The sequence below is a fragment of the Silurus meridionalis genome, chromosome 10 (assembly GCF_014805685.1).
Source record: "Silurus meridionalis isolate SWU-2019-XX chromosome 10, ASM1480568v1, whole genome shotgun sequence".
Lineage (NCBI taxonomy): Eukaryota > Metazoa > Chordata > Actinopteri > Siluriformes > Siluridae > Silurus > Silurus meridionalis.
Window position 1 is genome coordinate 27,673,078 of NC_060893.1, and position 16,762 is coordinate 27,689,839.

The window sequence follows — 16,762 nt, forward strand, 5'->3', positions numbered from 1 at the left end:
AGCATGTTTAACTCGACCGAGAGAGAGAGAGAGAGAGAGAGAGAGAGAGAGAGGTGACAGGAAGAGAAGGATATGGATTATTAAGTGTTTTTATTGTTGTAAGAAACTTGATGTCACTGTGCAGTTTGGACTCCGGCAAGACTCGCTATGGCAGCGTAACTAAAAGGGAGAACCAGAAGGTAACACCCACATGAGGGATCTCTGAGATAAGAGACGACACACCACACCACTGTCAACAAACCTGAGTGAACGTGTAAATGTGAGGAGACGACAGCATACAAATATCCCAGTTCACCAAACACTCGATATCCATGATCCCTCCAGATCTGCACCTTTACCTAAGAAAAAAATCTACTGATAAAAGGCTTGACTAAATTACATTTTCAACCTCGACTTGAACAGTGTCTGAGTCCCGAACACTGATTGGAAGGCTGTTCCATAAATGTGGGGCTTTATAAGAGAAAGATTTGCCCCCTGCTGGAGTCTTCATTATTTGAGGAACCAAACAGACAATCAATTTCTAAGTTAATTTAATTTAATTCCTCAGTAAATTCATCATCTTGTATTCGCGATCCCTCGCCTACAAGTTTCTTCAAATAGAAAATTCCAGAATTAATTGAAACTGTTCTAAAATTAATAAAGTCTTCCATTGGCACTGGTTGGCCAATGGCCTCTAATCAATGTTGTGTCTCCCTGCTTGTGTCACTGATCATAATCTCTTTCATGCTAGACTAGAGAATGTTGTTGGAATAAAGAGAACAGCTCTTTCCGGGCTTAGGTCTTATTTGACTGATTGCTCTGATCACTCTCTAATTTAAAGTTTGGTGTTCCACAAGGATCTGTCTTAGGCCCACTGCTTTTCTCTTTATATGCTTTGCTGAAATATACAGCTGTGTATCATCAGCATAGCAATGGAAGTGAATACCATGTTTATCTATAATTTCACCCAGAGGCAGCATATTGTCAGGGATAATATTTAGATAGGTGGAGATTTGTGTAGATGGGTGTAGATGTGTGTAAACAGGTGTAGATGGGTGTAGATGTGTGTAGACAGGTGTAGAAGGGTGTACATTTGTGTAGATGTGTGTAAACAGGTGTAAAAGGGAGTAGAATTGTGTAGATTTGTGTAGACAGGTGTAGATGGATGTTGATATGTGTAGATGGCTGTAGATGTGTGTAGCCAGGAGTAGAAGGGAGATTTGTGTAGATGGGTGTAGATGTGTGTAGACACGTGTACAGAGGAGATTTGTGTAGATGTGTGTAGACAGGTGTAGAAGAGTGTACATTTGTGTAGATGGCTGTAGATTTGTGTAGATGGCTGTAGATTTGTTTAGACGGATGTAGACTTGTGTAGATGGCTGTAGATGTGTGTGAACATTTACATTTACAGCATTTATCAGACGCCGTTATACACTTGTACAAAAGTGCTTTGAGTCTCTAGTAATGAATAAATCTACATTGTACATGTAATGGGTCAAAAAAAAAAATTTAATTTATAAGTTTGATTCCCCCCCCTATTAATACGTAAATACATTTCCTCATGGTTTTTTTTTTTTTCATTACATTTACAAAATTAGAGCTTTCAGTAAAACATCTGTCATTACCCCGCCACACCACTAGATGGAACACGCGAGAGAGATACTTCCCCCTGTTCGGCGCGCTCAGTAATAAACTGACTGCCACTGTGGAAACATCTAACTTTGGTTCTCTTGTGTTTCTCTCAGTTTGTTCGCTGATCCACAGTGCACACTGCCTTTGTATCATTTGCTGCCGGCACAGATATCCCCTAGGTCTGAGGTCGGTAACAATTGGGGGCTCGTCCGGGATCCAGCACATCTCTTTTGGTAAGGTTGTCATAGTAACTGTGACCAGTGCTTCGGGGAAAACTGCAGTGTCAAGTGTCATCCAGAGAACAGCTGCCACAGGTGATGCATCAAGATGACTACCTTAAGCCAACGCCGAGTGCTGGTCTTCAAGATCAGAAGTGAGAAGCTAAAAGCTGCTGAAGATGAAGGCATGACTCAACTTCTCCTCCTTTTCGACTTGCTCAATGATGTGTTATCAGCTTCAGATACCCAAGACACTGAATCTGGTACTGATGCACCTGACTTGGCTGTGGATTCACCAACACACCCCCGTCGTCACACTCCAACCAATGATGATGGAGAAGATCGTCTACCACCATCCTCTATGGACAGAGTTACTCTTATACCAACATTACACATGGACAAAGACACTCGCTTGCACTCATCATCCCAGAGCAGAGACGGCTATGTACTTACCAGGGAAGTCTACAAATCTAGCTACATCTTTAGACAAAGCATTAATTGTTGGAGACTTTAATATTCATTTTGATAATCAGGAAGACTCCTTAAGAGCAGCAGTTGTGTCCATTCTAGATTCAGTCGGAATTAATCAGAATGTTATAGGACCCACTCATAGTGGTGGACACACTCTCGATTTGTTGTTAACATTTGGATTAAAAATAAAAAACTTAGTCATAATTGACTAATATCTGAAGCTATTTCAGACCATTATCTCGTCTTGTTTAAAATTTGCCTTAGTCATTGCATTTCTACGTCACCACGTTACCGTGTTAAGCGTACATTCACGTCAGCTACGGCAGCGCGTTTTATTAATAATCTTCCCGATATTACGATATTAGATAGATCTCCGTCAGACACCGCAGAGCTCGACTGGGCCACTGAACATCTAGTAACAACGTTACGTTACACTCTAGATGATGTAGCTCCCCTTAAGACCAAAATGATCAGGGAGAAAAAATTAGCACAGTGGTATAATGATCATACGCGCACCTTAAAACAGAACACTCGAAAACTAGAACGTAAATGGCGTCAAACAAAATTAACAGTATTTCAAATAGCATGGAAGGAGTGCCTCTTAAATTATAGAAAATCTCTTAGTGCTGCCAGATCAGCATATTTCTCCACCCTCATAGAACATAACAAGCATAATCCTAGATTTTTATTCAGCACGGTAGCAAAATTAACAGGGAATAAAAGCACTACACTAACATGCACACCATCAATAGGTAGTAATGATTTCATGAACTTTTTTAATAATAAAATTGAAAACATCAGGCAAGAAATCCAGACGGTTAATATAAATCCAAATTATTTTACAAGTAAACCTGTAGACAGCAGTGTAATTATAACGGACAATCAACTACAAAGCTTCACTCCTATTCATAAAAGTGACTTAATTTCATTAGTCTCCTCATCAAAACCATCAACCTGCATTCTCGATCCCTTGCCTACAAGTTTCTTTAAACAGATAGCTCCAGAGGTAATCAAACCTGTTTTAAAAATAATTAACTCTTCCATTAGCACTGGTTATGTACCTAAATCCTTCAAACTGGCAGTTATCCACCCCCTTATTAAGTAACCTGACCTTGACCCATGTCAGTTGTCCAACTACAGACCGATATCAAATCTCCCCTTTATATCCAAAATTTTAGAAAAGGTTGTAGCACAGCAGTTATGCTCACATCTGCTTATGAATAACATTTTTGAAATGTATCAGTCAGGATTTCGGCCTCATCATAGCACAGAGACGGCGCTAGTTAAGGTGGTAAATGACCTGTTATTGGCCTCTGATCAGGGTTTTGTCTCCTTACTTGTTTTGCTCGACCTTAGTGCAGCTTTTGACACCATTGATCACACTATACTGCTTGCTAGACTTGAGAACGTTGTAGGAATAAAGGGAACAGCTCTCTCTTGGCTCAGGTCTTATTTGACTGATCGCTATCAGTTTGTGGATGTAAATGGTGAGTTCTCCACACTTTATGAGGTAAAGTTTGGTGTTCCTCAAGGATCTGTCTTGGGCCCACTGCTTTTCTCTTTATATATGCTGCCTCTTGGTGAAATCATTCATAAACATGGGATTCGCTTCCATTGCTATGCTGATGACACACAGCTGTATATTTCAGCAAAGCCAGATGAGCTAGATCAGCTTAACAATGTTGAGAAGTGTGTAAAGGACATTAGACAGTGGATGCTTAATAACTTTCTTCTGCTCAACTCAGATAAGACAGAAGTACTTTTACTAGGACCACATGCAGCTAGAAATAAACTTTCAGATTATGTAGCATCTCTGGATGGTGTTTCTGTTTCAGCATGTACGGCTGTCAAAGACCTTGGTGTGATTATTGACCCGAGTCTTTCCTTTGAGTCTCACGTGAATAATATCACCAGAATCGCCTTCTTTCACCTTAGAAATATTGCTAAGATTAGAAATATGATGTCGTTACAGGATGCAGAAAAACTGGTTCATGCTTTTGTTACTTCTAGATTAGACTACTGTAACGCTTTACTGTCTGGGTGTGCGGTAAGTGCATAAATAAGCTTCAGTTAGTCCAGAATGCAGCAGCAAGGGTCCTCACTAGATCTAGGAAATATGACCACATCACCCCTGTTTTAATCATCTACACTGGCTCCCAATCAAATCTCGCATTGATTATAAAATATTACTACTGACGATAAAGCACTTAACGGTCTCGCACCGCAGTATCTGAGTGAACTTCTGTACCAGTATGATCCTCCACGCCTACTTAGATCAAAAGGTGCTGGCTATCTGTTGGTTCCTCAAATAATGAAGACTACAGCAGGGGCAGATCTTTCTCTTATAAAGCCCCACAGTTATGGAACAGCCTTCCAATCAGTGTTCGGGACTCAGACACAGTCTCAGTGTTCAAGTCGAGGTTGAAAACTTATTTATTTAGTCAAGCCTTTTATCAGTAGATTTTCTTAGGTAAAGGCACAGATCTGGAGGAACATGGATATAGAGTGTTTGGTGAACTGGTATATTTGTATGCTGTCGTCCTCACATTCACACGTTCACTCAGGTTTGTTGAACGGTGGTGTGGTGGGTCGCCTCATCCCAGAGATCCCTCATGTCTGTGTTACCTTCTGGTTCTCCCTTTTAGTTATGCTGCCATAGCGAGTTTTGCCGAGTCCAAACTGCACAGTGACATTAACTTTCATACACCAATAGTTACACTTAATAATCCATATCCTTCTCTTCCCGTCACCCTCTCTCTCTCTCTCTCTCTCTCTCTCTCTCTCTCTTCGGTCGAGTTAAACATGCTCCTGAGGCTCCAGTGACCACTGTTCCTGCCCCTCTCCCTCCATGGATCTTCACACTTCTGTGCAGCTCGACGGTCTCTCATCAACACCTTGGGTGGTTCCATATAATTCGGAGTAGAACGGGTGCTTTGAGGACGGATTGACTGTAGTTGGTGTCAGCGGTCTGCTGCACTGACTCGGGAGTGCAGTTTGCTTCTGATCATCATCACTGTACCCCGCAAATTTGCATATATGCTTCAAATGGACATTTGGTGCAACCCAGATGAGGATGGGTTCCCTCTTGAGTCTTGTTCCTCTCAAGGTTTCTTCCTTTGCCATCTCGGGGAGTTTTTCCTTGCCACAGTTGCTCATCGGGGACAAACATACTTACAAAGAACATATTTACATTTAATCACCACATTATCTGTGTAAAGCTGCTTTGAGACGATGTTCATTGTTAAAAGCGCTATACAAATAAAAATGAATTGAATTGAAGTCACTTCATCAGCGCCAGGTATGCCCTCCCACGTCGACGCTGCTCCTTTGGGTAGGATGAACTCATCATCTAACATTTCTGATCATGTTGTAAGATTCTCAGATGTTTCAGCTTTGTTACCACGCAGAGAATTTAAGTTACATGGTGGTCAAATCTGTGATGCAGGGTGTGACATGTCTTTCAATTGTCTCTGTAAACAAATAAATGAAGGGTTGCAGGAGGGTTTCAGTGAGTCTGAGATTATCAGAGCTGTCCTTAAAATAACAAAACCTGGTACATTCAAAGAGATGTTGGTTAATAAGGATGATCTCACTATTGATGGGTTGAAGAGATTTCTTCGCTCCCACATTAGAGACAAAAATGTAACTGAACTTTTTCAAGAACTAGCTAGTGCTAGACAAAATTACAAAGAAAGCCCACAACAATTTCTTTACAGAATAATGGGTCTAAAGCAGCGTGTTCTCTTTGAGTCACAACAACCTGGTGTAGGTTTCAGCTATAATGAAGAGCTTGTTCAGGGCACTTTCCTTCACACACTTTACCAGGGGTTAAATGAAAGAAACAGCCATGTTAGACATGATCTTAAAAACGTTCTCTCAGACATGCAGGTTAGCGATGACTTACTCTTGGAACAAATAACAAAATCAACAACTGAAGAAGAATGGCGATTAAAAAGACTGGGTTCAGTAGGTAGACACAGACCAGTTACTGTAAATGCAGCTCAGCACTCCCAAAGTGAACTAAACACCTCGTCAAAAGTTGATGCTGAGTTACAAGCAAATCGTGATGCTATCAAAGAACTAACTGCTCAAGTTTCTTCTCTAACCAAGCACCTAGCTCAGATGTCCACCCCCACTGAGACTGTGAATTTGAAAGACAGTCGCTTATCTACTGTTCACGCCCAACCACCATTATCTGAGACAAGAGGTAAATGCAACGACTGTGTACAAAAAAACAATACAAACTGTGTTCACTGCTTTGTTTGTGGCCAGGCAGGACATCGCGCCATTGGCTGTCTTCAACGAAAGATGTCGGGAAACAGGAGGAGGTCGCTGGAGAGGGGCAGCCAGCGATCCTAAACAGTGATAAGCCCCAAGAAAAGGTCATAACACCTAAATGCTCACAGTCAAACTCACAGTGCCAGTCCGATCCAAAGATAAGAGAAGCTCAACTCATTGGTAAGCGATGTCTGCTCCTTCAATGGCGCACCTCTTCAGATGCTGCTTGACTCAGGGGCACAAGTGACAATGGTAAACAAATCAAGTACTGAACAAACACTTCCACACATCAAAATACAGCCACTTGGATTGTTGTTTCCTGATCAATCCCTTGAAATTTCTAACCCTAGAGTTCCTCTTGATGGATGGGCTGAGATTGATCTTCAGATACATAGTCAGCATCATGGGCATGTAATAATCAAAGTGCCACTTCTTATCAGTCACGACTGTAACTACCCCCTCTTAGGTAGTAATGTCATAGCAGAGATCATTAAAGAAAATGGCAGTCAGAAATAAAAAGTCGATGTTTCTACTATTCTGGAAGAAGCTTTAGGTGTCAGTGCATCTACGGTAGAAGCATTAGTGTTGGCCCTCCAGGAAGTAACTTTTACGGAGACACCACAGCACTACGTTTGCATTGGTAAGAGAGGTGTAACCATACCTGCTGGACAGATTCGAGAAGTTAAGAGTGGGGTTCGAGGGTGGTCCGATAATGGAACCCTGCTGTTTCAGCCTATTGCTGGAAATGCATTGAGGGTTTAGAGCTGTTACCAACATTAGTGGATGTTCCTGGAGGATTGTCAAAATGTGTCAAAATCCCAGTCCAGAACCCCACTAAACATGCTATTTATCTGCCACAGAGGACAATTCTTGGAAATCTCAAAGATATTGTCGAGCTCAGACCCGTCCAGCAATCCATTGCTCGCCCCGAGTCCACTTACCAAGATACTCCCCGATCATGCTCAGCTCAGTTGAGGACTGATGATCTGAAAAAAACAGAAAAAGACAGGAATCTTTCTGTGCATCCAAATAAAGAAAAATGGCATCCTTCAGTAGATGTATCCCATCTGGCAGAGGACGAACAGAAAATAGTCAGAAAAATGCTTTTTGATCAGTCTGATGTATTTGCTAGAGATGACACCGATATTGGTTGCATTCCTGACTTACAGCTCCGAATGTGCTTAAGTGATGACACGTTAGTCCCAAAGCCTTTGTACAGAGAAGTTAAGGAATATGTTCAAAAACTTCTTGATCATGGGTGGATTCGGAAGTTTACATCACCTTACTCCTCCCCTGTGGTCTGTGTTGGGGAAAAAAGATAAGAGCCTTCGACTTTGTTTTGACTTTCGCGGACTAAACAGTAAAACCATTCCCGACTGCCATCCCCTGCCACGTATACAAGATCTATTAGATAACCTTGGAGGTTACTCGTGGTTCTCCATACTAGACCAAGGCAGTGCATATCACCAGGGCTTCGTTGAGGAGAACTCCAGGCACCTGACAGCTTTCAGCACGCCTTGGGGATTGTATGAGTGGATTCGCCTTCCCTTTGGCCTGACTAACGCACCAGCAGCTTTCCAAAGGTGCATGGAAGGTGTGCTAAATGGTTTGAGGGATGAATGCTGTTTTCCATACTTAGACGATGTTCTCTGTTTTTCAAAAACCTTTCAGGACCTTGTCAAAGACCTGCAGAGTGTTTTCTGCTGCTTACGGGAGCATGGTGTGAAATTACGTCCAAAAAAGGGTGAATTGTTTAAACATCAGGTGAGGTATGTGGGACGTCTAGTTTCAAGCGAGGGTGTCCAGGTTGATCCCAAGGATCTGGAAGCAGTGCTGCAATGAAAGGAATGGAAACCAAAGAATGTGGGAGAAGTTAGAGCTTTATTGGGTTTTTTAGGCTACTATAGATCGTTCATTCAGGATTTTTCCAGAATAGCCCACCCACTGTTTAAGCTTCAAGAGCATCCTGTTGAGTCTGAAGAGAGACAAGTCAAAACTGGGCCAACCAAACAGAGTGTTAAAAAAGGTCAGTTGCCATCTAAGACACCATTTCAGTGGACCCCCGAACACAACGCTGTTGTTGCTCGCCTTGTTGACATGTTAACCTCCTCTCCTACCTCCTACCCAGACTTTGATTTACCTTTTGTCCTCCACACCGACGCATCCAATGAAGGTCTGGGGGCTGAATTTCGTGATTACCGATACTATGCCCCCACGTTCACAGTATTTACAGATAACAACCCACTTACCTATATTCTGAGTACCGCCAAGTTGAGTGCTGTCGGGCATCGATGGGTGGGTGAATTGGCCGACTTTTATTTCACCATTAAATACATGCCAGGCAAAACCAACACAGACGCGGACACGCTTTCTTGGTTCCCAGTGCAGCTTCAAGACCACATCAGAGAATACTCTGAGTCTTTACCTCCAGATATTATTTCTGCCATATGGCAGGGAGATAAAGCAGAGAGAGAAAAAGAAGTACCATGGGTTGCAGCCCTTCAGCGTTGTTCCAGTGATGATGTTTTTGCTGCCAGCCCACCCGTTATCGCTCCTGAAGACATTCAAGCTGCCCAAAAAGAAGACGCTTTCATCTGTGACGTAATTACAATGAAGGAGAAAGGATGGAACCCCAATAACGAAGACAAGAGACAAATGGATCCAACCACATTACGACTGATACATAAATGGAACAGACTTAGACTTGACAAGGGAATTTTATACAGACAGACAGGGCAACGTAGACAGCTGGTTCTCCCTAACTCCCTCCGGTCTCTCGTGCTCAAACACCTTCATGATGACATGGGGCATATCGAGGCTGACAAAGCTATCCAGCTGGCAAGGTAAAGATTTTATTGGCCTTTCATGCAGCGTGACATAGAAGATTATGTCATTCGTCAATGCCCATGTATCAAACAAAAGTGACCTACTGTTCCTTAGAAGGCACCAATGGTCTCAATTACCACTAGTTCCCCATTTGAGCTATTGTCTGTAGATTATCTGCACCTTGAACCAAGTAAAGGAGGCTATGAGTATATCTTGGTTCTAGTAGACCACTTTACTCGGTTCGCAGAGGCCTATCCAATGCGGAACAAATCGGGCAAAACGGCCGCAGAAAAGATTTTCTATGATTTTATTCCACACTTTGGGTATCCACAAAAGCTTCAATATGATCAGGGCCGGGAGTTCAAGAATAAATTGTTCCAATGACTTGATCAACTGGCTGGCATTACTAATTTTTGAACAACCCCCTATCACCCACAGCGGAACCCTGTTGAGCGTCTGAATAGAACATTGTTCAAATGCTCAGAACACTCGCAGAGAAAAAGAAATCAGAGTGGAAAGAACATTTACCACACATTGTCCATGCATACAATTGTTCAAAGCACAAAGCTACGGGCTATTCCCCATATTTTCTTCTCTTTGGGAGAGCCCCCCGATTTGCTCTTTACCCCTGAATCTGAGCCACAGACTGAGACCCGTCAGGAATATGCACAGAAGTGGGCATCTCGGATGCAGGAGGCATATAAGATTGCCTCTGAAAATAGTAAAAGGTGTTCGGCAAAAGGGAAAAAATACTATGATCGTGGTGTCAGAGGAATCGTGCTTCAGCCACGTGTGCTTGTCCGCAACCTATCGGAGAGAGGTGGGCCTGGTAAACTCCTCCCTTACTGGGAGAACAAAGTTCACAGTGTTGTTGAAAGGATGGGAGACGGCCCTGTATATCGAATTCAAGCTGAAACCGGTGACCGCACTCTTCGTGTACTGCACCGCAATCTGCTTTTGCCTGTGAACGATCTGCCACTTGAACATGATGGTCAGGCCAATCAGACATAGAAATGACAAAGACAGAAACTACACCGCATGAACAGCCAGCATCAAATGTCTGACACCCTCGAGCCTGAAACCAGTGATTCTGGGGATGAGGAAGGATATGCATGTAATCCAAGATTAGTACCAGTGTATGAAAGAAAAGGGTAATTCTCAAACAGTTCCAGGGTGAGCCACACAATCATCTTCGTGTCGTAGCACCAGAGTTTCACCCTGTACACTACAGGGCAGAGTCAGATAACCTTGAGACATATGAGCAGCACCCTCAGGTTGTGAGATTAGAACCATCGCAAGCACTGACAGACTCTTTGCCATAAAGGGAACCTCAGGAACAATCGGTTGACTGCATGGTTGGTAGTGATGAGGATACTGATCTGGGAGCACAGCAGGTTGCACATCCAGTGAATGACGAGAACGTCATCCTGCGCAGGTCTACCCGTGCAGTTAAGCCAAAGGAGATGTTAACGTACAATCAGATGGGACAACCTACATATCAAACTTGGAGGCCAACAGCCAACACGATGCATGCTTGTGTCCTTTACCCTGTCCAGACTTACCCTGTGCTACCTGACATACACGACTACCCAGTGCCAGCAGTATGGGCATTCTAAAAAAATTAAAAAAAAGAGTTATGAAAGAATAGAAGTTACTGGTCATTCTAAAACATGCATATAAAACTCATACATTCTTTAAGTGATAATCTAAGTTCTAGATGTCCGGAGACATCTCTAAAAGCAGGGAGAGTGTAATGGGTCAAAAAAAAAAAAAATTTATTTATAAGTTTGATATCCCCCATTAATACGTAAATACATTTCCTCATGTTTATTTTTTTTATTACATTTACAAAATTAGAGCTTTTAGTAAAACCTCTGTCATTACCCCGCCACACCACTAGATGGAACACGTGAGAGAGATACTTCTCACTGTTCGGCGCGCTCAGTAATAAACTGACTGCCGCTGTGGAAACATCTAACTTTGGTTCTATTGTGTTTCTCTCAGTTTGTTCTCTCATCCACAGTGCACACTGCCTGTGTATCATTTGCTGCCGGCACAGATATCCCCTAGGTCTGAGGCCGGTAACATACACAAGATTACAAACTTATATAACTCTTGAATTCTACAAGGCAAACTTGGAAAGTGCTATTTTAAGTGTTTCAGGAAGAGGTAGGTCTTCAATCATTGCTTGAATATAGTCAGGGACTCCGCTGTACGGACATGTAGGGGAAGTTCATTCCATCACCTCGGTGCCAAATCAGAGAAGAGCCTTGAAGTGTACTTACCTCTCGTTCTGAGAGAAGGTGGTACCTGGTGTATATGGGTGTAGATTTGTGTAGGTGGGTGTAAATGTGTGTAGACAGGTGTAGATGGATGTAGATGTGTGTAGACAGGTGTACATAGATGTAGATTTGTGTAGATGGATGTAGATTTGTGTAGATGGGTGTGGATGTGTGTAGACAGGTGTAGATGTGTGTAGACAGGTGTAGATGGATGTAGATTTGTGTAGATGGGTGTAGATGTGTGTAGACAGGCGTAGAAGGGTGGACATTTGTGTAGATTTGTGTAGATAGGTGTAGAAGGGTGTGGATTTGTGTAGATGTGTGTAGACAGGTGTAGATGAGTATAGATTTGTGTAGATGGGTGTAGACAGCTGTTGATGGATGTAGATTTGTGTAGATGGTTGTAGATTTGTGTAGATGTGTGTAGACAGGTGTAGATGGGTGTAGATTTGTATAGATGGGTGTAGACCGGTGTAGATAGATGTAGATTTGTATCGATGGTTGTAGATGTGTGTAGACAGGCGTAGAAGGGTGGACATTCGTGTAGATTTGTGTAAATAGGTGTAGAAGGGTGTGGATTTGTGTAGATGGTTGTAGATTTGTGTAGATGTGTGTAGACAGGTGTAGATGGATGTAGATTTGTGTAGATGGATGTGGATGTGTGTAGACAGGTGTAGATGGATGTAGATTTGTGTAGATGTGTGTAGACAGGTGTAGATGTGTGTAGACAGGTGTAGACAAGTGTAGATGGATGTAGATTTGTGTAAATGGCAGGTGTAGAAGGAAGTAGATTTGTGTAGACAGGTGTAGATGGATGTAGATTTGTGTAGATGTTGGAGATTTGTGTAGATGTGTGTAGATGGATGTAGATTTGTGTAGATGGATGTGGATGTGTGTAGACAGGTGTAGATGGATGTAGATTTGTGTAGATGTGTGTAGACAGGTGTAGATGGCTGTAGATGTGTGTAGCCAGGTGTAGACAGGTGTGGATGGATGTAGATTTGTGTAGATGGGTGTAGACCGTGTAGATGGATGTAGATTTGTGTAGATGGGTGTAGATGTATATATGTGTAGATGGGTGTAGAAGGGTGTAGATTTGTGGAGATGTGTGTAGACAGGGGTAGATGGGTGTAGATTTGTATAGATGAGTGTAGACCGGTGTAGATGGATGTAGATTTGTGTAGATGGGTGTAGATGTGTGTAGACAGGCGTAGAAGGGTGGACATCTGTGTAGATTTGTGTAGATAGGTGTAGATGGATGTAGATTTGTGTAGATGTGTGTAGACAGTTGTAGATGGATGTCAATTTGTGTAGATGGGGTAGATGTGTATAGCCAGGTGTAGAAGGGAGATTTGTGTAGATGGGTGTAGATGTGTGTAGACAGGTGTGGATGGATGTAGATTTGTGTAGATGGGTGTGGATGTGTGTAGTCAAGTGTAGAAGGGAGATTTGTGTAGATGGGTGTGGATTTGTGTAGATGGGTGTAGATGAGTGTAAACAGGTGTAGATGAATGTAGATTTGTGTAGATAAGTGTAGATGTGTATAATCAGGTGTAGATGTGTGTAGACAGGGGTAGATGGGTGTAGATTTGTATAGATGAGTGTAGACCGTGTAGATGGATGTAGATTTGTGTAGATGGGTGTAGATGTGTGTAGACAGGCGTAGAAGGGTGGACATCTGTGTAGATTTGTGTAGATAGGTGTAGATGGATGTAGATTTGTGTAGATGTGTGTAGACAGTTGTAGATGGATGTCAATTTGTGTAGATGGGGTAGATGTGTATAGCCAGGTGTAGAAGGGAGATTTGTGTAGATGGGTGTAGATGTGTGTAGACAGGTGTGGATGGATGTAGATTTGTGTAGATGGGTGTGGATGTGTGTAGTCAAGTGTAGAAGGGAGATTTGTGTAGATGGGTGTGGATTTGTGTAGATGGGTGTAGATGAGTGTAAACAGGTGTAGATGAATGTAGATTTGTGTAGATAAGTGTAGATGTGTATAATCAGGTGTAGATGTGTGTAGATTTGTGTAGATGTGTGTGGACAGGTGTAGATGGGTGTTGAAATGTATTCTTTAGTAGCCTTGGCGAACCTTCCTATCTTGACCTCGCATATTCTGACTTAGATGTTTATGTCTTTGCTGTCCTGTACATTTTGTGCTATCGCGTGAACAGGATAATAGAAGACCAAGGGCGTTCAGCTAGACGATAGCTGTAAGCACATCCTGTTAATTTTTCTTACGCACATATTTTCTTACGCACATATGTTTCTGACTATCTCTGTCAACACACGATAACTCTGTCTGTGTCTCCGCCTTTCCTACGCACTATGGCTTGGACTGATGTGTATATCTACCCGGCCGTGCGGCCCAGTCCTTTGAGCAGTTGTATTGAATAAACCAGACTTGATTTTAATCGTGTGGGTTGTTCTTTCATTGCTCCGGAGCGCTCCTAAGGCCTTGCAGAGAAGAGACACAGACGAGAGGGCAGGGGATCTTTCTTACAATTTGGTGACCCCGACGTGATACTCTCAAACAGGTAAGACATGTTTGATTGACTACCTGGTTGGCAGTATTTGGACTAGGATATCTCCTTCAGGGGAAGGTAGACCTCAGTATTGGTATTACTGAGCAGGTATAGGATTAGGGTATTCCTGTATAGCCCCTGAAAGGAAGGAGGACCTCAGTATTATAGTTACTGGGCAGAGCGCGCTGTAAAACAAAAGGAAAATATTCTCTCTGTGTCTCTTGCCTGTATTGCCATTAAGTATTGGTGTTGGTATTTTAAAATGGGAAACTCATACCCTAAGCCTGAGCCTGGAGAGACGCCTTCTGTTTGGATGCAACGTTGTGGTCTAACATACTTCGTTACTCCTTATCTTGACAATTTAGCTGGTTGGACTGAGGCAACCCCTCAGATTCCACCTTACCCCAGAGAGGGTACATTCGACCCAGGATATTTAGCCTCCGCGTATCGCATGATTTATGAAGGCCTCGGAGATCCACAATGGAATCTCGGTTATATGCGGGAATGTTATGGGCGATGGTATGAGATGAAGAAAATCTGGGATGAACGCAAAAACATTTACACTCCAAAAAGAGTATTGAAGGGTATTCCAAAACCCAGGACCCCAAAGGATTCTGGTCTTTTAACGCCCATACCACTCTCCATTTCTCTCGCTAAACCGCCGCCTTATTCGGGGAAAGGAAAAAAGGTATTGCTCAATGCGCCTGACCGCAACCCCAAACCACCTCCAGTGGCTAATATGTATCCATCGCTAGCCGCGATGAAGGTCTCCGACACAGGAGAAACCTCAGCTAAGAAAAAAAAAAGAAGGGGCTAAAAAAGAAACCCAAGGAAGAGGCATCTAGTGATTCCAGTTCCGACTCTAGCTCTGACAGCTCAGACGATGACAGTGACCCTGATGATGTTGGTCCCGATGCTGGGACGCTTACCGATCCTCCCCCGTGGAATGCAGCATGTGTATGGGTAGCTAAACCCTCAGGAGTACAGGTTACTCCGCCTTCACCATCTGCTCTTAAAGATATCATTAGTCTCTTGCCCTCCCCCGATAAACCTCTGCCTTTTGTCGATATGTTAATCAAAAGTTCGCGTAACTGTCAGCTGACTGGCGCAGATTATAGATTCATCTTGCAAAGTAAACTAGGCGATAGTTATGACGAGGATAGTTTGCTTGGACACGTCCCGGTGTTAAAATATTCGAATGAGGAGGTAGTTAATGAGGAGATAAAGGAGGAAGAGGAGGGGGGAGAGGCGGCAGAAGGAGCAGAAGAAGGAGTACAGCCGCGTAGAAAGAAGAAAACAACACGGGTAAGATCCACCTTGTTCTGGAAAGATAATCCAGACGCCCTGATAACGTTGACGTCCTCCATACGAGGCCAAGGTTAAACATTTGACGCCTGTGTTTATTAAACAATATCCTTTATCACCTGAAAAAACTACTGGCATTGACTCTATTTTGAATTCTCTTTTGCAACAGGGCGTAGTCACCCCATGCGTCAGCCCATACAACACACCTGTTAATCCTATTCCAAAACCAGATGGCTCGTGGAGATTCACCCAAGATCTGCGAAAAATAAACGAACTGATTATTCCAGTCACACCAATTGTTCCTGACGTCTCCTCCATCATAGCCTCAAATCCATGTACTCATACAGTCTTTTCTGTGATTGACCTCTGTTCTGCTTTCTTCAGTGTTCCTGTAGGGAAGGAGACGCAGCCTCTCTTTGCCTTCACACACAGGGGGCAGCAGTACACGTGGACTAGGCTGCCACAGGGGTATATCGATTCCCCCGCGGTCTTCGCGACCACGGTCAAGAACGCCCTGTCGAGCCTCTGTCTCCCCCCTGATTCAGTGGTTCTACAGTACGCTGATGATCTCCTGGTAACTGCTACCGACTATGACACCTGCCAGGCGGCCACCCTGGCCCTACTCAAGCACCTGGCTGAAAAGGGTTTCAAAGTATCCAAGACGAAACTACAGTTCTGCCAGAACACTGTCCGGTACCTGGGCTATGAACTCTCTCAGGGTTCCAGGAAACTGACTGCTGAACGAATACAAGTCATCATGGACACTCAGCGGCCCGCCACTAAACAGGCACTGCAGGCTTTACTCGGCCTTATCAACTACTGCCGTCAGTGGATTCCAGACTGCTCTTTGTATGACAAGTGTCTGCGCACTGCAGTAATGCATTCTGATCCCTCAACCGCACCCTTGACATGGAATCCGGAAATGCTGGCTGCCTTCGGGGCCTTGAAACGAACCCTGTGTACGGCTCCCACACTGGGACTGCCCAACTACAGCCTTCCGTTCCACCTGTACGTGGCAACTCAACCAGGCACAGCATCTGGGGTGTTGGCTCAGGAACATGGGGGAGGCATGCGACCTTGTGCGTTTCTTTCAAAATCCCTTGACTCTGTGGCTCAGGGTTTGCCAGCCTGTCTTCGTGCCGTTGCCTCCTGTGCTCTGATGGTAACTGATGCTGAGAAGATCGTTCTATCTCATCCTCTGATTCTGCACACCTCACATCAGGTAACACAGATATTACGCAATCTAAACA

At 43.4% G+C, this 16,762-nt stretch overlaps 1 pseudogene; it reads left to right on the forward strand.

The window, feature by feature from the left end:
* The first annotated feature begins 1,938 nt into the window (after positions 1–1,938).
* LOC124392072 lies at positions 1,939–10,415 on the forward strand (annotated as a pseudogene).
* The last annotated feature ends 6,347 nt before the right edge of the window (positions 10,416–16,762 follow it).